This window comes from Melospiza georgiana, chromosome 3 (genome assembly GCF_028018845.1).
Source record: "Melospiza georgiana isolate bMelGeo1 chromosome 3, bMelGeo1.pri, whole genome shotgun sequence".
Lineage (NCBI taxonomy): Eukaryota > Metazoa > Chordata > Aves > Passeriformes > Passerellidae > Melospiza > Melospiza georgiana.
In genome coordinates this window covers 88,991,208-89,009,389 of record NC_080432.1, presented here as the reverse complement: position 1 = coordinate 89,009,389, position 18,182 = coordinate 88,991,208, and positions in this window count along the sequence as shown.

Genomic DNA, 18,182 nt, shown 5'->3' with positions numbered 1-18,182 from the left:
TACTAAATAACAATATGTAATGCGTTTTATTTTTGTACCTTCTTTTGTGCTTCTAAAATGCAATATTATACAACAGTGCTTTAATAATTTCAAAATATTTTATTTCAACATTATCAAAATGGAGGCATTTAATAAAGTCTACCATTTATTAACCAAAAAAATGTAGTAATTTTGGCTGCTGGAGAATATTTTCAGATATTAACCTTCATTCTCTATGAAGTGCCAGAGTTCAGCAGGAAACTTATGTTCCCTGCAAGTCTGAGGTTTTTGGCTATTTAGAGTCTCACTGACAAACTGAATTGTCAATGGAATGTATTCATTCATTTATATCAACAGTATTGTCCCTGTCTGCTTTGTTTTCCTCTGGGTCCTTATTTTTTCATCAGCAGCTTGGAAGTGAATCAGTGTCTGCTTATTTTCAAAAGGAACTGTGAAGGGAAGGGCTGTTAATTGTCTCATAAAAATATTTTTCAGGAAAACATATTTGTTTTAAAATGCACTTTTATCCATGAATGATCTCATGCCTGAAAATTTTCATCTTTGAGGCATATTTAAATTCTCACAATGTCCAGAATGTTATTATGCAGCCAGACAAGCTATAAAAAAAAAAAAAAAAAAGAAAAAAAAAAAAAGAAAAAAAAAAAAAAAAAGAAAAAAATATGGATTCAGGGTTGGTCCATGATTTCTCTTCCACTTTTGCCCATGCTTTCTCATTTCCTGGATGTCAAGTAGTAATAATAATAAAAAATCAATAGTAATTGAGAGCAATCTCAAGATTTAACTGAAATATTTACTTCAAGTGCTAGGAAGTCTGTGAACATAGAAAACTGACAGAATACCCACTGAAACAGGCAGATAAGAATTTGAATGCTGCTGATGCATTCTGATATTTTCTGGTCTCTTCTTCCATGAAGAAAATCATATAATCATGTGTTTGAGAGGAACTTTAAAAGTCACCTTCTTAAAAGAAAATTGTTTAAAATTCTAAAATATTTGTTTGAATTCTTGGGATTTGTCACAGGGAGCAGGGATACAAGCATTATGAACAGAAATGCATAATGAAAAGAAACCAAAGTCAACTAATCTCCAGAAAATGGGTCTGTTTGCTTTCTCATTGGTGCTTGTGTATCTCAGAGATGAGTCTTTTGGAACAGACAAAGTTATAGTACAATAAAATTTGTATGAGTTATAAAAACACATTTGACCCTCTGCTGTATGAAGGAAATGTTAATTGACACAGTCTGATGCAACACTGGACATCAATGGACCAGAAGAAATTTTCACAGAACTAGATAATAAAAGGTTTTACACGGGGCCTCTGTTAATCCTTTTCACTCTGTTGCCAAACTTGTCTAAAAATATACTCTTCTGTAGACAGTACTCTGAGTTTCGACATCTTTATTCAATAAAATGGAGGAAGAAGGGAAATTTAAAAGGTATCTCTGTACAAAAACTTCTCAGCAAGGTGTGGTTCCTTGTAAGGCATTTCTAGACATGGAACCCTGTTTGCATTTATTTGTGAATAAGGGTTAAAAAGATTATGGAAAATAAGACCCAGTGTTACATGGAACTGTGGGTAATAGCATCTCCTTTTGTTATATACTTGAATAAAAATAATGTTTCTTTGGGCAAAGCCCTTCCCTTTTGATGAGGCTTGCATTATCTGTACAATCTCACTGGATCATAGACTCAGAGAGTCATTTCTGAGGTCTCCTCCTTGGGTTGGAAAGCATCTTAAAGATCATCTCATTAACCCCCCTGCCATGGGCAGGCACATCTTCCACTAGACCAGGCTGCTCAATGTCCCATCCTGCCTGCCCTCGAACACTCCCAGGGATGGAGTGTCCACAATTTTCTGAGCAACCTGTTCCAGTGCCTCACCACCCCCACAGTAAAGAATTTCTTCCTAATTTCTAATCAAAACCTACTCTCTTCTAGTTTAAAGCCATTAGCTGTTCTCTTATAAAGCTGGGAAACACATTTTCTGCTGCTGTGATGAATAAAATTAAGTTTCATTAGTATGACTTGAGAGATAAATAAAATTATACTTGGATTGTTCCCTCTTTTGCTTAATTCACAGTTTTATTTTTAAACCAACACAAATTCTAAACAGAAGGTGACTCCAGGATGGGCCTGGAAATGTTCAGTAAAATGCAAAACAATGTGTTACAAATGAAAAAAAAAATCTAACTTTAGTGTCTATCTTAATGTGGGTTTTTAGTTTAAAAAAATCACAAAAATCCTTTGTGGATGAGAAAAGAATGCTGGTCAAACAGCTAACATTGGCTCATGTTTAGCTGGTAATCTAAACACAATTGCATTTAGCCCAGCTAGCCTGGCTTTAAGCTGGCATTTCTCTTTGATAACAGTGTAGTCATAATATCATTGAAAGTGCTCCATGAAATCTCAGCACTGTTTGATCCTTGGCACCCATTCACGTGCACAGAGAAGCACCTGAGCCAGAGGCTCTGTGCAGCTGAGATGGATGCTGACCTCCCTATTTAAACCTTTGATTAATACCATCAACCAGCCTTGTGGATCTCAGCCTTTTTCATACACCAGGGAGGAGGCTCTTTTTAAATTTATTCTTCTGAGAAAGTGGTGGTACTAAATCATAAGAAATTCTGGCTGGGAGCTGAAGATAGGATAGCTAGATTTTAATATTTGAGTGATAAAATTTGGAAACAAATCTACTTGAAGGTGTTTTCAGATCAATACTAGATGCCCTTCTGGCCTTTATGTTTTAGTCAAGAGCGCCATACCTGGACACAGTAGGAAAGGGATTTAATTTAGGTACCTAGAGTTGACTTTAGGTACCTCAATGTATGGGATTTAAGAGGAGGCCATGCACCAGCCATAGCAGTGGTCCAAATATGATGTTTCAATCCTCTGAAAAGAAATGCCTTTTAGATTTATTCTTTGCAGTTTTTTTTTCATTAACTAATGCTGTGTTATCTGTAGTGGTTGCAGTGAGGTAATATGACACAATTTAATTGTGTGAGTGGTCCAGCAAGGTTTGGCTAGGAAATGGATATTTTTCCTATTGGAAATTTCACATTGTTCAGAACTGAATCCTGGTTTCACTCCTGATTCCTAAAAACAAACTAAATTATTTAGGGTAAAGATAGCTAAAATTTAAAAGCTTTTGACCAAAAATAATGCAGGAATGCAGTGAAATACCTCTACAGGGTGTAGCAACATGTATTTGTGCCAACTGAAACATTGGAAAAAATATTCAAAGATGCTGCTGCATGACCATTACTGTGTCCAACCAAAAATTCATCTATGGGATGAAAGAAACAACATCTTAGAATGGATCTAAGCCAGTGCTGCTTTATGTGTTTTAAAATGATATAAATCTACATGTGAAATCTGCATTGAACAAATTGAGTTTAATAATGGCCATTTTTAAAGTGCAGGAAAGTTCTCAAATAACAATTTTATCTGAGGATAAATGTTGGAATTAGGTTGCCTCTTGACCAAATGTTAATAGTCATCACAGTAGTCACAGTATTTACAGCCACAGTAGTCACCAGTGCTTATTTAAATAACAATATCTATTTTTTGTAATATTTCCTCCCAATTTCCTCATAAATACCATTTAGACAAACTGAGTAAATTGTGAGAAATATAACTGAGGGCAAGTGCTGCTGTGTATTCCTGAGGGAAATAATGTGAACTTTCATCCTAAGCCAGACAAAAGCCAACAATATAAGCACAAGGTCAACAGCATGGAAACCCATTCCCAGACTGTTTCAGTCTGCACAAGTTCAAAGATCTGAGAGCAGCAGAATTTGTCATATTTGCTGTTAGGCAGACTTTTCTGGGACATTCACCAGCAGTGAATGCTACTCTCTCACACCTTGCAGAGTCGGTAGCATTCCCTGAGGTCAGCTTTACTTTGAGGAACACCAATAAAAGAAAAAGACAGCAGGGAGAAACAATGTTAATGGGTTTTTTTCCCCTTGGAGATGTTACTGAGCCTAGGTCCAAGCTGATACTAGAGCAGTGAGCTGGCAAAGGGCACAGGATTTTTCCCAGGTGAAATGCAAAATTAATATCGGGCTTGTTAAATAACTATTAGAGTTTTTTTTACAAGACTAAAAGGCTTAACTGCAAGATCCTAGCCAGATTCTGACTTAGTTCATTACATCACAAACTCATAAAGTTCATCCTGTAGCAAGTATTATGTCCTTCCTCTCCTCAGCTGTTTTTAAAGTGTCACTGTGCCCTGGCTTGCAGCTGCCATATCCCATTAAATAGATGGTTTAAGTGATACTTATACAAAACTTGGTATTTAATAGCATAGCAAGGCTACTTTGTGGTTCTGGATTAACCCTGAGGGACTTCCCTTCTATTTTATACTTGATCCTTCATGGTTTTATTTCTCTTATCCCGCTCCCTAAAGCTTTCAGCTGTTTTTTCAGATTTATCCTCCCCTCCTGCCTTCATTCCCTCCCTCATTTCCATTTTCCACTGCTGCATCTTACTGCATTCAATACTTCAGGCTTTAGCCCTCACAGGGAAACAAGGGAAAATCTGCTATTTCTCTCTCTTTCTCTCTGTCTGTCTGTCTCTCTGCATGCTTCTCATTTTCATGATTACAGGGAAATCAGGGAAATCTTGACAACACAATCCCAGTAAATCATCACCACCAGCTCAAACCCCAGAAGTTTAAAAATCCTGATTTCTAACTTCAAGATGTGACTTTGGCAGGTAACACTATTTTTGAGCTAGAAATTTATTTTATTCTAACATTGCCTACCAAATCCCTAAGGCTCATGAGTACACTTCCTCCAGCTGGCTGTGTTTCCTCACAGAAACCCTTATAGAAAACCCTTATAGAAAACTGCACTTAATCACCCAACTGTTTATGAAGAGATGCCAGTTCTTTCTTTCACACTCACACATCCACACTGCAGACAACTCCCTCCTGATAAAGGGCTATCCCGACTGCAGACCTCTCCTTGGAGACACTGCACATCTTTATGGCCAGCCCAAAATGTCGGTGTATCACTGTAGAGTCTGCTCAACATTTTTAAAACCTTTGGGATCTTTGAAGGCAAATGGCATGAAGCAAACAGGGAACTTCCAGAGCCATGTTGGTGCATTCCCAAGTCTTCAATACACCTTGTGCAGGCTGGAACCAAGCTGTGGGCCCCATCTTGAGTTTTGATGCAAGGTCTAAACCCAGCACAGTGTCAGACTGATTTTTATTTAAAATGGTAAAGCAGTCAGACTGGATCTGGATTTGAGGCTGAGACCTCTCACCCAGGGCTGAGTAGGACCCATCAGGACAGCCCATGGCATCTCACCTGTGTTTCCAGGCAATGCTGAAGGGTCTCAGTGCTGTGCCTCTCAGATGCCCTGTGGCACTGTGTGCTTGTGTGCTGGCAGCTGAATACATCCCCAGGTCCCCAAACAGATCAGTTCAACACAAAGAAATTTCTCAAAGTACAATACCTTGATTTGCTTCATCAGAATCCAAGGAAGATTAACCAAAATTATTATAATAAATCATCAGAATCTATCAGGATTTCAGGATTTTTTCTTTATGCAAGAATCACATAGGTTCCAATTACAGCTTTGTCAAATCCATTCTGTGCCCCAGGACCAAACCTCTTTCCTTAAAGGAGAAACTTTCCAGGGAAGCTGCTGTCTCCTTTACTGTGTTAGCCTATAGAACAATGGAGTTTGTGCTATCACTGCAAAAGAAGAAAAAGAAAAAAGTTTATCACAGGTATCAAAAGCAAAATAACATTTCTTAAGTGTCTGTTTCCTTGTAGTATGATTCCTATAAGAGGATTATAAAGTGCTATGGGAAATGGACATTAAAATTCTATAATATTTCTTTTTTTTTAATGTAGGTTCCTATTAAGCATCTGATGTAAAGAACAATCCCTATAAGATGTTTTTTGTAATGCACACTTTGTGAAATTTGAACATTTTTCCTTGTCAGAAATATGTAACTGTTTTAGCATAGCAGTTCTTGTAAGTAAATATTAAACATGCCAGTTATTTACAATAAATGAAGGCAACCACCTGTGAACAATCTAATTACTCTGAGTTGAGCCCCTTTTTATAAATTCATTCTGAGTTGGAAGTGCCAGTCATTGAAAATCCCATACCTGGCACCTAATAATCTCCAGTTTACTGGTGTTAAAGAACTGTTCTCTGCAACATGTTCAGCATTGGCCAAAGTAATATACAAGACCTGGTGATTTCCTCTTGCACCTGCTTTAGCAGGACCATGCCCTTCCTGTCAGCTGGTGAGCTTGCCTTGCCCTTCTCTGGCTCCTGAGGCACTGCTGTGTGCACAGAGCCTGGCACAAGGGTCAGTGTGGAATGCCATCAGTCATTTGGCACCCTCAGGCAGGCAGATGGGCACTCGTTCCTGCTGCATCCTCAAGTGCAGCCGCTTCCCCCCCTCTTAGCAAGCTGAAGGCTTATGGGTTGTGTCCTGCTACACTTCAGGAACCAATGTGGAAGCCTGTGGCACCAGGCAGTGCTGACCTGTGGCATGGATTTCTCCCTGTGCCCCACAATCCTCTCTCAAACTCCTGCCAGACACGGTCTGGGGCATAGCAAAGCCCAGGGACTCAAAACCAGCTTGAGTGCGGCTGTAGGTGATGAAACAGTTCAGTTGTATGGGTGCAGGTGACTGTACCTGTGTCCCTCCCAGGGTGGGAGGTGACTCCCAGCTCTGTTAGCTCATGATTTTAGATGTGGACAATTCAGACAGACTGGCCCATGAGGCAGCTCTCAGTGCTGGCCTGGCTTCTGCACAGGGTGGAGCCTGGGCTGCTGACAGGAATTCTGCACATCACAGATCTCTGCCAAGGGATGCCAAGGTCCACGGCTCAGTCACTGCAGACAGCTTCTCCTGGGAAACAACACCACTGCTCCAGTTTTACCTGTGCATGGAACCAGGGCCAGGCAGAGACCTGCTCCATCTTCTGTCAAAATTTATTGTCCTAGGAATATTGATGCCATTTTAAATAGATGTCCTGAAAATAGCTCTCTGCCTCTCTTGCCCCATTTACAGTGTGCAAAAATACTGCTCTTCCTTCTCCTTGAAACATTTTCTGTTTGTCAGGTGGTGTTAATAGCAGAACAGGTATATTTTTCAACTGCTCTTGAGCCCACACACAAATAATAAGAAAAGTGAGAGAAATGTGGCACATGAGAATGAGTGGTGAAACCTGTTGTTTTAACAAGTTGGAAATGAAAACATAGTGTGGTACACAACTCATTAATTAATTTTATTACAACTTTATGCCAATTTTTATTAGATTTTTATTGGATTAGGAATTGAATTTTGAGATTATGTTAAAAATGTGATGGTGTTTGCCTGTTTTCACAGTAGATATAAAATTTAAATGGTCTTATTTCAATATGTATTTCTTCTATAATTTAGCTTTTGCCATTTGGCAAAGTCTTTACAGTGAAATATTTGGCATAAAATCAAGTCTAACTCTTTGCAGTCAGAGATTAATGATCTGTCCATAAAGTTCCTTTACTGTATGGTTAATTCCCTTAGCATCAAGTGCTTCCACTTACTAATGTTACTTTTGCAGTTTGTAAATGACATTAACAAATAGAAGTCATTTTATGGTGATCCTGTGGAACGACTAGTTCAAGTACTAGCTCCCTCTTCTTCTTTCTTGCAATTAAAAAATATTTTAATCCAAATGGTACATCTGTCAGCAAACTGTCAGGAAGAAAATGCTAATAGGTAAATTCTTTCTTGTGCTCTGAAAGAATCTTATCACATGCATGGATTTAGTGAACATGCACTGTCAGTTGATGCAAGAATTAGCAGTCATGCAAGAGTTGTCATTGATTTAGACACTGATCAAGAGAAGACTCTGTAGCACCACTGTTTTCCTTTTTTCCTTGCAGCCACAGACAGAAGAGCCTCTGTTCTCTGATGAGGCCTGTGTGTCGATAAAAAGGGAAGTCATCTCTGGTATCACTGGCTAACACTCAGTTTTAATAAACATTTAATTGATCTAAGTCTTTGCTTTTGTTAAAATACATCATAGTATATCACATTGCATACATTGGTATTTGATGCTATTATTTGAGGAATATAGCAATAAAAAGAGAGAAACTAAATTTAGTGGTTACAGTAAAATTTAACGTAGGTGAATTTTTGTCATACAAATCCACTTCTGTTGACCAAATTTTTTTTTTCTAAAGGAAAATTTGTCTTCTTGGGCTTATTCTTTAACCGATCTGATCAAAACTCCCATATTCTAACCAAAAGCACAAAATAGGCTAATTTTATTTAATTTTAAATCTCTTCCTAATACAGCTTTTAAGGATAATCTTTGCTTCTATTTTTATCCCATTATAATTCTTCTATGCATTCTCAAATAATTGCATGCCACCTATGAAGGGTCATGAGAACAGATCATATTCTGTTTTTCTGAGTGACACTCAGCACCCATCAGGTTCAACTGCAGCACATGAATCAGAAGTAAGGATGATTTCTTATAGCACCACAGGTCTCCATTTAACCCCACATTTTCTAAACCCATGTAAAAGCACATGGCTGTTTCACTACGTTTTGAAGCAATCTGTGTTTGTCCTAGAGGCTTGCACATTGATACACCTGCTGGAATATTTCTTTACTGGAATATTTCTTCTTGCCTTTCTCCTTCTTGCTGATGCAACCATGTATTTGCAGGACACACTCTCATTCTCTAGTCACTCATACAGATTTGTTTTATAACTGTTTGTGAACAGAAACAAATGCCAAGGCTCAAAAATTTTCCACATCTTGCAGCTCCATCAAAAGTGAATGAAGCCCAGAGAGCCTTGAAAAGTGGAGATTCTGTGAAAAAACCCACAGGTGGCCTACAGAGAAGGGACCATGGCTAAAGACTGTGCTGTAGAATGGAACAGTTGTTCCTGTCAGGGCGCAGACTCAGATATTGATCAGCTTAATTCCATGTACCTGCAGAAAGATTGTGCCTGGGGCTTCATGGGAGGATGGTTCCCCCCTTTTATTTTGCATGGGATGAGGCTGCATGAATGGAACAGCCCTCAGGCAGAAAACCCCTGCTTAAACTTAGAGGTAAGAGTATTGGGGTGTTTGTACAACAATAGCCTTTTCAGAGGTGATCTGCTTTGTGTAAGGAAGAAATTGCTTTGGTTGAGAATTGGGGCGACATTTTAATCTGTATAGGAGATTCAGCTCAGATAAAGTGTAATACATTCAAAATCTGCCTGCTTAAGGGCATCCAGGGTTTTCCCAGAATATCCTGTTTAGAATTCTATGGCTTTAGAAATAAAGAAACTTAAATAATTCAAGTGGAAAATTTCCACTGGAGTTCAATGATACCAAGATTTTAATTTCTGGATGTACCAAGTAAAATGAATTTGACTGTTAAAGCATAGCTTTCATAATGCATTTCATTTCAGGTTTCATTGGACCTCACACAAACATGACTGATAGAATGGAAAAGCTTTAATTAGCTGTCAGAAATATGCTTCCAACATGGTTTTGGGAAAATACACTTTCAAGCTTGTATACGTTTGTGCTATATTTTTGGTGACATATGTTATTTGTGCAACAGTCATCTATTAATATCCAAATAGGACTTTATAATTTTTATAAGCTGCTTCATTGAAGGAATGCTCTGAAGCTTTTGAGTAACTTGAAATACATTTAGGAGGAAATCCTGGAGCTGCTGAAGTCAGCAGATATTGTGCTGCTGATTAAAGCACGAGCAGAGTATCACTCTTCTTGCTTTATGCCTTCTTACATACAAATGTAGCAAGGCTATTCTCCTCTTCTTCCTACTCATTTTTACTGATATTTGTGTGAAAGAGCAGTTGAAAAGTCTCTGAAACACCTCTGATCTCAAGATATATTTTCTGTGAATATATGTAGTGAGATGTAGTTGAGGTGTTAAAGTTGAAACATTAACTATATGTAAGATTTTCAAAAGCACTTCATATTAATTATATGCATTTCCTTTGAAATTACTGGGATTTTTTTTTACTTTGACATAATTTGGAGCAGGATTAGGAAGAAAGCTGAGTACTTTTGAAGAAGCCAGGCTATGACTAAATTTGTGTATGGCACAACCCCAATCCATTTGATGTTGATTAACAAAATTATTAATTTACTTCATGAAACTTGGTGGTTATGACACAAAAAATAAAGTGATAATATATCATATGAGTATTGTGGGCTGAAATTTTATTGATTTGTAAAATCTAAACAAAGGACAAAATGTTGATCCATTTTCAGTGAATAACACTTAAAAAAGCAATTATGTAGACTTCATTGGAATTATTTATATTGTAATATACTGGTGGATATGAGTAAAGTTATAAGAATCTGCTCTAAAGAGGGAAAAGAAAACAATATTTATCTTGTAAAGTGCACAGAAGTACTAGCTGCAGCAGCCAAATGATAGCAACCTTCTTTCCATTAAATATATATATTGTTGCACAGTGAAATGAATGGTGTAATATAAAACTAACACAGTTCTGGTTTTACCCAGGAACAGTGGGCCAAATAAACACTTAAACTGCAAAATGATTACTTTACTTTCCTAAGTGCAGCTGAGAAAAGTGGCACGTACAACTGCAGCAGTTGTGGGCTATAGCTTGTAAAAATATTATGGAATGAACACAGTCATTTGACCAGTTTAACTGCTTCTTGCTGCAATATGTAAGTTTCATATAGGTAAGTTTCACCTATGGAAAATTAATATAAAATTCCATTACACATGTTAAACTTATGAAAATGTTGTTATGTTCGAGATAACTCTTTTCTTACTTTTTTTTTCTTTTAACATATGAAGTCTACTTTATCTGCTTTGGAATGAATAAATTTCTTCTGTGCAATAGCTAATTTTCTACCATGTGTACCCAGAAATAAATCCTTCTATTGAGCATCATATTTCGCAAAAAAGATCTAAATCAGGTACTCCCTTAACATTGGTCTCATAAGCCATGACCAAGGATTATGGCTGTCAAATTGTGTACACAACTGTTAGCAGCCAAATATTTTATCATCTCCTCCAAGACCTCCATGTTGGCATTGTATCTCTTTGATTGCTAAATAATGCTTCATATTTAAATGACATCTTGTAGAAAAAGAGAACTTGTTAATCAGAATATTGAGTTGACTGGTTGATAATATTGTCTTTTTGGTGACTAAGTCCCATACCTTTGGCCTACAGGATAATGAATATAAAGGTACTACATTGCATTTTTTTGTTAATTTTGTACTTCTTAAACCAATCTGTTCAAACATTTCCCAGGTGTCTGGTGCACTAGTAGAACCAGAACAGGTACACACCAGTAAGGAGTTGAGTTTAATGGATCGCCCCGTAATGTGTGTAGAAGAAATGCCACCCTGGCTTTATATCCTTTTTACACAAGTGTGCAATCAAATGCTTTTGTACAAATCAGATGCTTTAAAGTTAATCACATGCATTCTCCCTTTTTTACACAGAACTGAAGGTGAGCAGCCCAGTTCCCTTGTAAAGATGTGTATGCTGTGCAGGTCAAACAGTCTTGGACAGTAAGAGAGAGTCATTCACCCCTTCTGGCATGGATCCCATGTGCTTTAATCACAGTGACCCAGGGGCTGCTGGGGTTTGGCTGATCAGGTCTGAAAAGTCTGGAGCTCTCAGCCCCAGACAGACATGGACCTGTTGGAGCGAGCACAGAGGGCACCAGAGGCTGGGGCACCTCTCCTGAGGACGGGCTGAGAGAGCTGGGGCTGCTCAGCCTGGAGGAGAGAAGGCTCTGGGGTGATCTTATTGTGGCCTTTAAAGGGGGCTAAAAAAAAAGATGGAGAGAGACTTTGTACATGGGAAGATAGTGGTGGGACAAGGAGGACCCACTTTAAACTAAAGGAGGAGAAATTTAGACTAGATATTAGGAGGAAATTCTTTACTCAGAGTGTGGTGAGGCAGTGCAACAGGCTGCCCAGAGAGGCTGTGGATGCCACACCCCTGGGAATGTTCACAGTCAGGCTGGATGGGGGCCTGGGCAGCCCGATCCTGGAAGGTGGGAGGATTGGAATTAGGTGATCTTTAAGGTCCCTTCCAACCCAAGCTCTTCTATGACTCTATGATTATTCAGATCCCATATAAATATTCCTTTGTCATTGAAATTCCTTAACAATCCAAGATAAATAGAATGGATTTTGGTTTTGATGAGACTATTTGCATGATCTAGTCTATTGATGTAGTTTATATTAATTCAGTTCTTAAATACTTGTAACAATGTAATATTTTCAAGCATTTTCATCACTTAAATTACACAACAAGTTGAATTTCCATTCTCTCTGTTGCTCTTGTAAAATTGAAAATACATGCAGAGGGGAAAACTGTAGGCATGAAGGCAAATGCAGTCTCCCATTGGCAAGAGTTATCTTGCAGAAAGATTTGTGAGTGTGGTGGATTGGGAGGATTTGAACAAAGTCAGAAACTGATAGCCCTGGCCCCAGCCAGGCACGATGCAGGCAGGTGCTGCACAGGCTTCCCCCTCAGCCCCTGCCAATCCACGTCCCTGAGCTGCAGCCCTGCAGCTGTTCCCCTCCCTGCCAAGATGTGTGCTGGTGCCTTGGGCATTTGAACAACACAATTGCTGCACAAATACATTTCAGGTCTCCAAAAGGCAGTGAATTAACCCACTGTATCACTTCCAGTGCAATGATTTTTAAAATTCCTCTTTCTAAGACAAAGCCTCCTGTTTTTCTGCAGGGCAGAGCAGTGGGTGCCCTTTTCATTCTTCCTCTAACTGACTGCCACATCTTGATCTTTGTAGTTATGCTGGAATATGATGATTTAAAAAATGAGCATACTTTTTTATAGAAAGAATAATTTCCTTTGAGCCATATTTATGAAATTAACAAGCTGAGAGGGGAAATATTTGAAAAATTTGGGGGCAGATGCCCTACCCTTTGAAGCAGTGATGAGCTCTCTGTGCTGACAGTGATCTAAGTGTCAACAGAGGGGTTGCTGGAAAGAGACATTTATCTTATCTAGCTCTTGAAAGGCTACTCATCTCACTAACTGGTTTGATATATTCTTTATACAACTGCAATGAGTCCTGAACAACTGTATTTTGAAAGAGATCTCAGGGTTTTAAATCTAGGTCGCACTTTTCAGTCCTGATTCAAGAGCAGCACTGTAGAAGAGTTGCAAACTTTAGCTCATTGCTGGCAGGGATCTACAGGATCAAAGCTGTGAATTGACTGGTGGTAAAAGGGAGTTATGATTATTTAATGAACTACCAGAAAGGCTACTGATTCATTGACAAATATTCACATTCATGTTCTCAATCTTTTTCAAGGACAGGATTTTAATTTACCGTGTTTTATGCCAGAACGGAAGTGGGGTCTCTGAGGGTATGTGGTAGGTGGCCTGGGCTGTGCTGACATGCAGGAACCAGTTGTGCTGAACACTCATCTCTTTTTCATATTTAAAATACACCCTGGATCACCCTACTGATGTAGATGAACTCCAGTCCCAAACATTTCATTTCTATTCATTCCAGGATAAAAGAAAAATGCATTGCTTAACAGCACAGTTTTTACTTACTGCAGTTTCTCACTTTCAGATTTGGACACAGTGGGTAAGGAGGCTTTGAACCACAACTGGGTTAGAAGGCACCTTAAAAATAATTTAGTTGCAAAGCCCTGCCATGTACAGAGACATCTTCGACTAGACCAGGCTGCACAAAGTCCCATCCAGCCTGGTATTGAGCAATTCCAAGGATGGGGCATCCACAGCTTCTCTGGGCAACCTGTGCCAGGGCCTCACCACCCTCACAGTAAAAATCCCTTCTTAATATCCAATCTCACCCTGCACTTTCAGTTTAAGGCCATTTCCCCTGGTTGGATCACTCCATGCCCCTGTGGAAAGTTCCTCTCCAGTTCTCTTTGTAAGCCCCCATAAGGTACTGGAAGGTGCTGTAAGGAATAGTGGAAAAGGATATTTATTTGCAAAGTGCTTCTTAATTTTCTCAAGCATCAGATCAATCTTCATCAAGAAAACACCACACTCTTCTGCTTTGCCTCCCTCAAAAGAAACCCCATTCTGCACAACCAATTTTGCCCTTTCCCCAGAAATAAAAAAATTATTATTCCTTTTCTTCAACTATTTGTTTTCCTTTTTTTACTGAATATTCCATTTTATTGTATTAACAAAATATGGTTCTATTTTCTTTCTTTAAATGAAAGGAAAATGCTTATTCTTAAGGAAAAATAGACTTAGAAAAGCAGAGAGCAAGAAGGAATTACAGGATGTTTATTTATTGTACAGAGTTAATATTTTTCAACAGTGGGACACATGCTCCATCACAGAAATAGTGAGGGACACATTAGCGATTCTCCAGAGTTCCTTAAGTCACATGCTGCTTATTATTGGGAGCTTTTTGCAGAAGGGTAACTATGCTTGGTAGTGTCAGACTGTGTTTGTTGAGAGCCTGAATCTGTCTCTGAGGAAAGCAACAGCCTGTGTATATTTTCTGTATGTAGTAACAAAGAAAAAAAAAAGTTAAATATTGAAACTAGGGATTATTTTTAAAATCTCATAAAATGGAAACAGTAATGGTAAAAAAATGAGCAAATCACCTGTTTTCCTCACCTCCCAATAGAACATGGATTTTAGAAAAAAAATTTGAAAGACCCTGCACTAATCCACACAACATAGTTCTTATATTCTAAAACTATATATAGCATTTTGATGAACATGAGCCATTTTCCCATGGGGAAAGGAAAGAAGCTGAGTGATATATCAAAAACCTATGAATGAAGGTAGATCAGTGCTTAAGAACTTGCTGGATGACCCCAGGAGGAATTTCCCAAAGTGGAAGAAGTTAGACCTTTAACCTTCCCAAGGAGATGTACAAATTTCAGGTTTGAATAGTGCTGCAAAGATGAGATAATTCTGCTGCACTGGACACTTAATAAGAGGGAAACTTTATTCTGGAAAGCTTGTGATCTAAGGTGTATTAAGGAGAAAGGATAGGGGAATAAAATAGCAGTGGTTTAATGGCTGGTATCCCACAGGTGGGGAGGGCTGCCCTGCTGGCCCCGCTCAGTGCTCAGGGCCCTGAGTGGCTGCAGCCAGATCATCCCCAGGCTGGCCAATGGGGCAGGAGGCCAATGTGCCCTCTGGGAAGAGCTCCTCCAGTGCAGCACCTTTTCTCAGTGGTGCTGGCTTGCAGCTGGCAGGACAGAGAAGCTGAACAGCTGCTGGATTCCTCCTTGTGCAGCTGCTCATATATGGGTGTTTAAGGACTTGTGTGACTTCAGGGGGCAGAGAAGTCTTTGGAAGTGCTCCAAAACTGGCAACCTATCACAGCTGTGAAAGAGTTGGGACAAATCTAAGAAGGTAATTAGATCTGAAGAAAATTTACCTTCCTGGTTCTGAGTCTTTTTCTACAAGGTGTGGATGAGCATTTTATCTGAGCACATGTAACAAACTAAAATCAGTAGGCTTATTTATTATCCCACTTTATATGGGGCCCATTCTTAGTTACCTCCAGCCAACAATGCCCTATGTTCACAAGTACTAAATAATATTTCAAATTGGGTTATTTTGCTTGATTTGAATGAACAAATAGAAAAATAACATTTTTCGCCTTATTTATTTAAAGAGGTCTAAGCTTTCAAAGTACCTGTGCTGCATGAAGATATTGCTGAAGGCAGCAATGCTGAGTGCTTCAAATCCCCCTACTTAAAGGAGTGAAGAATCATTTCTAACTTCCTGAAAATTACTGAATCTCATTGTAATATCTTTTGGAAAATCAAAGAAAATTGCTTTCATCAGATAGTAAGTAGGCACATTTTTTCAATTGTGTGTAAGAAAATAGAATTTGGTAACAGTTTCACTTTGATGATTTTGTCTTAAAAGACAAAATATCTGAGAATTTCTAAGAAATTCAGAAAACTCTGAATACTCAGCCAAATTCAGCAACATTAACATCCATGAAGTGATTTTGAAAGAAAATATTTACCAGAACCACAGAATAACTTCCTTTCACTTTAAAGCTTGCAAGGTACTTTTAAAACTTTGCCTGACCACCAATGAAGTCGAAATTGGTTTACCAGTAGTTTCCGCGAATTCAGGAATGGTATAAAATGCTTTACTTAAAGTTAAATTGATGCTTATGGTTTACAATATGCAGCAGCTGTAATGGCAATGCTTGCTTGACAAATCTGATGTTTTTTTAGACAGTCCAGGAAGCTTCATTGTCTTTATAGGATAATGTACGTGGCTCCTCAGCATGCTTACCATGCAAATCAAACCTCAGTCTGGCTATGAGATGTAATTAATAGTTACACATGGAAGATTACCGAATGCACAAGCCTTCTTTCACCAATATCAATTAGAAGAATAATAATTTTAGAGGCTGTGTGAGTACTGAGTACTGCCTGGCGTAGACCTCCCACACAGAGATCAAGTTGGGCCAAGAAAAAGCTCGGCCATCTCAAAATGCATTGGTTTTATTGTTATAAAAGAAGTCAGCAGGAAAGAAAATAACAGAGAAGTAAGACATCCCTCAAACCAGCATTTCATTATCTCATTCATTTCCTAGAAATTCATAACACTAGATGAAATTCGTGTCAACTTCAGCAGTCCACATCTTGTGCAGCCAATATAAACTGGTGCTCTCTTGTCAAACCTTGTAGGAAATGGGCTCACCCACATTACCCACCTCTTCTTGCTGACTGTAGGGGAAACAAAGACTAACTTAGACTCTGAACATAACACTAAGATGCCCAAAGATAGATGAGATAATCCTTTCCTTTTGTATTCTGTGAGCTGAAAATTCTGGAGCTCCATTCATAAGAATATTTGACATTTTTCCTCTTTGTTATACCTAATGCCCAATAAAGTCACAAGAAAAATTTCTACCAGTTGAAGTGAGAAGCTGTGCTGGCCCAGGATTTCTGCATTCATGTAGAGTTGCCAGTAATAGATTTCTTTATCTGTTGCAGCAGGAGATTATCACAGTTACAGCTCTGCTGATGGCAAAGCTCAGCCTTGAGCACATGACCCAGGAGCATTCTTTTCATCAGATGACATCAGCTGCCGCTTTAGGCAACGCAGTAAGTGGACTAAAGCCATGACGTATGCACAGACTTCTTTAAAAAGTGGGATCAGCTCAGGTCTTATCAAAGCAGAGTTTTAAACCCTTGGATGTGAAGAAATCAGCACAGTATACTTTTACATACTGAATAAAATCAGCCCCCTGACATACAATAAGCTTCTTCAACTTGTGCATTAACGCTGTAAAAACAGTTGATTTAGTAACACTGAACTACAAAACTTAACTTGTGAAGCATTAACAGGATATATTTTTCTTTCTGTAAATCTCTACTAATCTTACAGCCGCTGAACTGGTGGCTCAGCAGTAAGTAAACATGTCACTTGGGGACAAGTTATGTGAACCCATTGACAACCATGTTCTATCACTTGATGCAATTGCACATGTTAAGAAAAGCTCTTTTAAAATAAAGGTGCCATTTATTGTCAAGCTGGTCAGTAATTTTGCAGTGTGTTGGATGACAGAATGTGTGGTGATAGATCAGAAACTATGAGAAGAACAAAACACCAAAGCATTTTGTGAAATTAAAGATAGCCTAAGGGTTAATAAAAATTCTCAAAGAGGCAGCATATTTTGAGGAACAATGAATGCAATATAACAGTCACTTCCAAAGAATTATTCTCCGGGATCCAACTAACACACACACCCCTGACAAACCAAGTAGCAGAAAAGCGGACAAAGAAGTACAAGAAGATCAATTAAAATTAAAAAATAAACCCCATTTTTAATACTTAAATGTAATGTAATTATTAAAAAAACCTCCACAGCTATCAGCCAAGATAGGTACAATAAAATATCAGGGTGTAGGAAACACAGTCTGAAAGAGACTAGCAACTGTGAAGATGTAAAATGCAGAATTTTTGAATCTGTTCAGATTAAGTTATGGCCTTCAACTACATGTATAGTATCTCCTATGTGTTCTGAAAACAATCAACTAAAAGTCTATATCATGTAATTTAATTCATGTCTTTTAAGACCTTGGCTTTTCTGAGTAGACTAAAGCCTGTGCTTTAGCAGGCTGTGGACTGTAGCATTCAGAAACTGGAGGAGCAGCTTGCAGTGGCCAGCATTGCTTTGTAACTTGTGCG